The sequence below is a fragment of the Sylvia atricapilla genome, chromosome Z (genome assembly GCF_009819655.1).
Source record: "Sylvia atricapilla isolate bSylAtr1 chromosome Z, bSylAtr1.pri, whole genome shotgun sequence".
Taxonomy (NCBI): domain Eukaryota; kingdom Metazoa; phylum Chordata; class Aves; order Passeriformes; family Sylviidae; genus Sylvia; species Sylvia atricapilla.
This window is the reverse complement of record NC_089174.1, coordinates 76916702-76924536: the sequence shown is the minus strand read 5'-3', so window position 1 is coordinate 76924536 and position 7835 is coordinate 76916702. Positions and strand designations below refer to the sequence as shown.

Here is a 7835-nt window from a genome sequence, read left to right as displayed (position 1 = left end):
TACTGCACAATAAATTGCAGTACCATATTTACTTCTTTTCTGAATGGAGCCATAAACAAATGTAGAAATGTGGAAATGTAAATATATATATAATTTTGGCTGAAGTTGACTAACTGGTCTCATTTTAAGACGGAATCTCTGTCAATGATGAGCGCTTCTCTAAAATAAAGGGATGTGAAATCATTACTTAATATAAATGAAATAGACACACCATCTTACATTAGGTGCTTATTAAAGGTAAATATGCTCACTTGGGTTACTTTTAACAGTTCCATTGATAACCAGGAGAGCTGCACTAAGAAACAAAGATGTGTTTCTTGTCAGAGATGTCATTATGTAAAGGCCTGAGATAGCAGGAACACAGCTAGCAATGATGATTTCTGGGATAGAAAAATGTCTTTCTGAAGAGAAAGGAAATAAGATCCCCTTCTCCTGAGGGAGTCTCCAAACATTTGCCACCAGTGGCTGCTCTCCCCTGCAAAACTCTTCTGATTTCAGGAAATATTCAGACAGGCCCAAGGTGGTGATTTAATATCTCTTGCAGCAGTGCAAACTAATTATAGACACAGAATAATTGTTGGGTAGTAAGGAGGTGAGGAATGACAGGAGGAGCAACAATAAGATTATGTGGTCACTTGCCAAGGGATGGCATTTGGTAGAATGCAGTTAAGAGGGCTTGTTTGTTTGTTGTTTTATTCTAATTATGGTGTATGTTCTATATGCTAGTATTATTAGTGTGTTGTGAAAGGAGTATTTCTTGGGAATGGACTTAAGAGAATTCAGGACAGTGAACTTGCAGAACGACTCAGGACAGGCACACTGTGCATGATAATGGAGAAAACAGAGATTGTTGTTGGACCAAGATACAGAGGCTACCGGCATTAGCAAAGAAAGGAACATACTCCACCAAGCCACACACTTGGGCAACAAGACACAGCAAAGTAGTCTTTTTGCTATAAGCCTGTCAAAAGAAAGCACGTGTGGCAATTGTAGCTGTCATCCCTGTACATCAGCATGTGCACTCTGACAAAGACAACTTAGTTATGGCATAGCTATATCACATCTGGATGGATCTGGCTTGCATGTAGGCTGCTTGAAATGGGCAGTGGTGATCACACCTAGAGTGCCTGTCTATGTAAAATTACTGCCACTAACTCTGAAATCTTCAGTTCCAGATCTAGAGTTTTTTCATGCAATGTTTAAATTTGCAACAAATGGAAGGTTCTAAACCGGTCCTCTGAAGTGCAAATTTCCATTCATGCATACCACCTGGGAGCACACTTCAAAGAACGTGCTTCCTCACTCCCATGCCAATAGCATAGCTTGAATATGCTGTGGGTGAGTTATGGAGCAAAGATTCAAAGCCTGGCTTTTGAAAATCTGAGAGACCTAGCATAAAACTTGCCATCTCTTGTGAGGCATGACATTTGCCTTTTTTGATCTATGAAGGGTGATGATAGCTGCTTGTACTTGACCTGTTTCATGAATGCTCCTGGTTTTTACTAGTCCTCCTAATTTTGAATTCTACTTCCTTTTGTTTTTCCCCAGGATGAAAAAATGTTATGGAGAGCTTCTGAACTCAAATGGTCAATAGTTTTCTGAATACCCAGTGTGAAGTTTTGTCTGATAATACAAATTCTCACTCAGGTGTAAATTTCTGAAAAATCTTGTTTCCTTTCTGTGCTGGTTCCTGTGCTAGGTCTTCTGACCCTCTCTTCAAAGCCCCCTGGGATATTTTGGTCTTTCTGATACCAAAACACAAGTTAAATGGAAGTTAGTCTATTTGAACTTGGTTCCATTTCTAATTTTTTTTTTCTACTGAAGGATTGTTATTTTATTCAGACAATTTGAAAAATCTTGTTTAAAATTAGAAAATAATTTTCTTTTTATGTCAGAACTGCATAGTATTTGCAGGTGTTCAAATGTGAGTCCACTAAGAACAAACATACGGTACTGTAATCTGACTCTGATTTATTTTACAGAAAAAAGAATTAACTCTCTATCTCTCAGTATAAATTAGGTAAATGTGGGTAATAAACACTGGGGAAAAATAGACAATTACTGTGAAATGGCAGTCTAAATATGAAATCTCTCTGTGGTTTTTGGTCTTTTTTGTGTGAGGATTTTTTGTATTGTTTTTGCTTTGTTTTTGTTGTTTGGGTTTTTTATTGTTATTATTATTCTAAGAAAGACCTGGTATTTTAATACAAGATGTCCTGTTACTGTATAGAATGACCTAAGAAGTTGTCACCCCACCTCTTCTGTGTTTCTTTATCTGGTATTTTCCTTGTCATTTCAACTGATTCTTTCTTTGGCGTTCTATTCTTTAGTTTTTGTAGTTTACCAGCAAAGAGATCACACATCTCTGATCTGAGTGCGCATGCCTTTGGCCTCTCTTTCATCTAAACTTGCTGGGGTTCCTCAGAAATCACTGGGTTTGTTTGCCTGCCACACAGTTCTTACTGGCTTCTCTGATTTACTAGTATTTGAAGTAGAATGTGTCAAGGAAGAATTGGATCAGTGCAGGTCCAGACCACAAGTTAAACAATTTTCCCCTGCTAAATCTGGCATTTAAATGCTATTCACAGCATTATTCCATGCTGAATTGTGAAAGCATCTATGAGAGACCTGCACAGGCATTCCTGGATGCTGGCCAGCATTGTTTCTTTCTCTTTCTTCCAGTCAGATAATATAACATGCATGTTATCCCTTCATAGACTGGAAATAGTCTTCTCTGTTCTCTGTAATACTTTGTCAAAGTTCTCTAGTTATGGACTGCTCCAGAGTTATTAGGTGTGGAGAATTATACACAACCCATGCTAGTGGACCATGCTCCACTGAGCTACAAATTATTATGAAGTGTTTCTGCTTATCCAATCCATACTAGTACTTGACAATCCTTTCTGTAAGAGAAGGACAAAATTGTTCTTAGAAGAAGGGAAGCCCATCCTCAGTAGGTACAAAGTCAGCATCTGAAGCCAGTAGAGAAACTTGTGGTAGATGTAACTTTGATATATAGCTGGTGAGTTCATATCCAAGTCTGGCTTTTCTTGGTTCACTGAGTTGCTGGCACAGAGAGGGAAACTACTGGCAGAGTTTTGGGCGAAGAGCTGCTGTAGGCAACTACCTTGAAGTGAAGTGTCTGACTTTTACATTTTAGTGGCTTAAGCTTGAAATAAACACTCACTACATGATCAGAATATTAATAAATTTGCCTGCTTGCCACTGACTTTAACTTCCTATTATGGTAAACCAGCTGATACTTATTTTACTTGAATAACGGCTTAGAAATAACTGAATGAGGAATTTCAAAGACTTTTAATAAACATTGCTGTGAGTTTTGTCATGTTCTGTCCAGTACATGCATCTGGTTTTTAACAGTCTGGATCTTTTGGAATTACCATGATGCACAAATTAGCATTCTGCAATAGTAGAATATAGGAATATGTTAATAATCTTATTCCTAAAAAATTGTGGTTTTTTAATACTCAAATACAGCTATTCATTAAGTAAAAGTAAGCCACTTCATATTTTGTTTTGCTTTTTAGGTCAGATTTCTACATTTGACAGTTTCCCTGTGCCAAACTGACATCGACATGAATAATGAAGTGTGTCACAGTAAAGTAATTCTTTACAGCAGCAACACCAATATAGTACTTTTCCACCTTCCCTGACCCATTTACCACTGTCTTCTGATACACCTTTCTGTAGAAATAGTTGTGAACTAAATTAATATTGTATGTTATGAAATGCAAGGCTGTTTGTAATTTCCTGTAATTTATAGACATTATATTTGTTATAATTTATAGAGATAACCCAACCAATCTTCTGACATATGTAAGTGGTGCAAACTGAGGAAAAGAAACCTAATTTTCTATCTGTCATACTTGATAGTTACCTGATTGTTTCAGGACTAGGATTTCTTCTTCAACATTCTTTATGGACATTAGCCAAAATTATGAAAAAATCTAAGTTTTTTAGTCAATCTTTCTCTAGCCAGACTGCTAGTGATGAACAAAACAGGTTCAAAGAGTATGCTGCTCCTAGTTGGTATGAACTGTGGAGTTTCAATGTGAATTTAGCACTGCAAGGGATATTTAGTAAGGAAACTTCTTGCTGTTGTGTAAGTAGGAGGTTGAAACTCTCTGTTGCACTTGTCATGCAGGCTGCTATGACAACTCAGACCAAAAGAAAACTGAATTCACCTGTATTTAAGTTGTAAGCATCCTGTCTACCAATGAAGCTATATACATAATAAATTATAACAACATAGATTTGACAAATAAATCAGCAGCCTGTTTTATTTTGTTGATACATAGTGTTGGTCTCAGGCAAGATTTAGTTATTTTTTTGTTCCTCTTAACACAGGGCTTCACACATGAGTACACAAAAGGAACATGACTCCTTGGGTCAACCTATGGTAATCTAAGTAGATTGCAAATCACAAAATGGAAAAAATAATGATTTTAGTAAATATCTTAAATGGTCTTTAAGTAGCTGGTACTGAAAGTAAACTGTTAGCAAAGACTGTAGAGAGCTGGAAAAAGAATGTAGCCTATGTATATCATCTGACCTGTAGGGATGAAAAGGTGGCAGTAGGAGCAAAAGGAGAAGTAAATACTAACTGCTCTGCAAATATAATTACTACTTTGCAGAGGCAGTGGAAAACCATCAATTTACATGTACATTTAATCTCAACAGAGCACTGTGGCAAAAGGTTTTGGTTGAAGTTGTAAAGGACTGCATTTGAGAATTGCCTGTGAGAATTTAATTTCAGTGGCATTCCTCTATGCATGTTTAATGAATATTTGATCTTATTTAAAGTATAATGATAAATATTTTTTGTTTTCCCTGAAAGTAATTTAACATCTTATTACTGTGCTCTGGGCTAAGACAAAGTGAATGTCTAATGCAGGAGTGCATACTTTCTTTTATTTAAACAACAGTCTGGACACTGATAATTTGGACTGAACCCAGGCCTGGAGTCCAGAAGATCCTTGATCTTTCTAGTGCTGCACTAGGCACAGTTCTTGGCTAGCTGCATGGGGATGTCAGTTCCTTTACAACACAACAGTATATGAAAAATCTCAGTAAAATTACTGTATAGAGGCCATTGGACATCTGAGGCAGCTCTGAGCCAACTCATCTATGAGTTGGTAACAAAATAAGCACCTTGCAGGTAGAGTTCTAATCTAGGCTGTAATCTTGAGCTGGGAGCTGTTACACTCCAGTTCTATGCTGCCATTTTCAGTCTGTTGGATACTGTGGCATGAGACCACAAAGAGCAACTTGGGAGCTGCTTTACTTAATGTTGCTGATTGAGCTGAGTTCTGATTACTTCCCAGGATGCAGGAAAAACAGCAACAGCAAAAAGTTAATCTCTCTGTTTTAAAATTTGGGAATAATTTAGGCTTCTAATTTCAGATAATTTCAGAATATTTCTAAAGGAGGAGGAAAAACAAAGTGATGTGTCTATGACCAAGGCTGGCACATGGTTTCACCTTGCTGCTTTACCAGTTCTTCAGGATTAGCAGTCCCTAGTCTATTCTTCAGATTTCTTCTTTCTGTTACTAAAGCAATGACACAAATCTGCGATAGTAATTTCTCTGTCTCGTATGCCTGAAGTTGAAATGGCTGTTCTAGATGAAGAGTTGGGCAATTAAATAGTTGATTTAATGTTGTGTTTTGTATTTTTTAAATTGACATTTAACAATTATCTTTGTAAAACTGCTTTTGTTAGAAACACTTCAATTCATATGGGATTTACTCATTAAACACATGGTGTCTCTGGGATGGATTTCAAGTACCATATGGGAATGAACATATTTTCTTTAACTTTTATTCAACAGTACATGGTGACTTCTTTCCTTGTTTTATTGACCCATCTAAAAATATATTGCAGTATTTTTTCCCCTGATTGCATTATTCTCTTAGCACTGCATTTCTCAGCTGATTGATTGACAGTTTGGGAAGAGGGTAGAAATTATCGACTGAAACTAACAAGGTCATGTTATTTCACCAGATTTTACTCTCTGTAGAACAATGTGAAAAGGATGACCCATTTTCTCCTCTTGCCAGGATTAAAAGCCGATACATCAAGAATCTTGAAACTATCAGTAATTTGCAGTGATTTTTATAGGCCAGAAATGCTTCTGTTTATAAATTGCATTCTTTGCAGTATGCTACCTCTTTATCAAAGACTTCCCTACTTTGCTATAAAATGAATTATTGACAAAGATGGGAAAGCCTGATTCAAAGCAAACAAAGAAATAGTCATTTGTAGAGAAACATAAGTTACAAACATGACCAATTTTTTTTCAGTGATCCACATGTAGATACATCCTTTAGCTGACGAGGTCAAGGCTCCTTCAACACTACTTGGTGCAGCATACTATCTCCCACATTTGTGCAGTTCCTCTTAACATCCTGTTCACATGTAATTTTGATAAAGTCAAACACTGTATTTCCATCAGTGTTTCTCTGCCTCACAGAAGTTTTGGAGGCTGTGCTCAGTAGTCTTTAGTGCTGCATGTGTTTTCCACATGAATTTTGATGACAATGTTGCCTAGTATTCTACAGAGAATGTTGATGGTGGTCATCCTAACAATTTGGCAATTAGTCTGGAAAACTGATACTGTTTGTTGTGGCCTTTCTTGTAACTGTAAACAAGTTAGTATAAACTCCCTGATAACATATCAGAAGCACAGAGCCCAGGAAGACTGCAAGATCCAGTTGAGTGCTTGGTAAATTGCAGTGATTAGTCTGAGCTCAGTACTTCTGGAACCTAGAAGGCAAAAGTACTGCTGCTACTCTTTCAATAGGAGAGAGTGTGTGAAGTTTGTAAAGAAAATGACACTGGCCTTGTGCTTTTCCTGATCTAACACTTGACACACAGTGAATCTGTGACTTTTGTACTGCTCTGAGGTCTGTAGAATTTTTCTGAAATATGTAATAATCTGGAATGAAATTTTACCAATCCTTACCCATATATGGCATGTGGATTCAATTTAACCTCAGGTCCATGCATATTCTGCATGCCAAAGCATTGCAGAGAGAATACGTAAAGCAATGGAAAACCAGCGGCCATTAATTTAGCAGTGGATACCTATTTTAAAACAGCCATGGTGGTGTCGTGGCTCGTATAATCTCTAAACATTCTCAGTCTCTATACTAAACTTTCCACAAATTTAAATTTCAAATCTGCACTTCATTTGTACTTAAACAATAAAAAAACACCCAAACTCTTTTAAATATAGAAAATCAAAATTCTGTGAAAATGTCTAGTTCCTTCCATTTTGATGTATTTTTATCACTATGAAATTTTCACTGGTGGTTTGGACTTTCCTGTAATTTCTGCCTGCAAAAACATGAATGAAATATGACAGCAAGTTGGGCGCTTTTTTGTCTGAATTTAAAGGGATGCTTGTTCCACTTCAGCAGCAGAATTAAAAGACAGCACATTTATCTTTGCCATGTTGCCCTTTCTCCCACTTTGTCCTAGATACGTGAGGGTTTTGTCCTCAAAGATATCCTTCTTTGTTGTTTGAGGCATAGTGCTTTCAATTTGAGATCTGACACTTCAGACAATTATAGCAGGATAGATTAAAGCCTACAGCTATAAGGCCTAAATAGGATTGTCCAAGAGGTTCTTACTACCTCCCAGGGGCCTCTTCTCCATTGTCATTGCTCTCTGCTGAGGAGCCACATACATATTTCCGGCTCTTTATAAACAACACTCCCTGAAGACCAGATCTGATCCTCATAAATGCCTTATTTTAAAAACTGGTCTGCTGTAGAGAAACTATGTTATGCTCTGAAAATAATCTAAAGCTGAG

At 36.9% G+C, this 7835-nt stretch overlaps 1 long non-coding RNA gene across 2 annotated transcripts; it reads left to right on the top strand.

Moving 5' to 3' along the window:
• Positions 1-1551: 1551 nt before the first annotated feature.
• Positions 1552-5598, top strand: LOC136373950 (uncharacterized). 2 transcript variants are annotated; one of them, XR_010745772.1, is made up of 4 exons: positions 1552-1647; positions 3549-3608; positions 4369-4420; positions 5425-5598. It is a non-coding gene; the product is annotated as an uncharacterized lncRNA (long non-coding RNA). The 2 variants fall into 2 exon arrangements; XR_010745771.1 differs by lacking the exon at positions 5425-5598 and having other exon boundaries at positions 4369-4959.
• The last annotated feature ends 2237 nt before the right edge of the window (positions 5599-7835 follow it).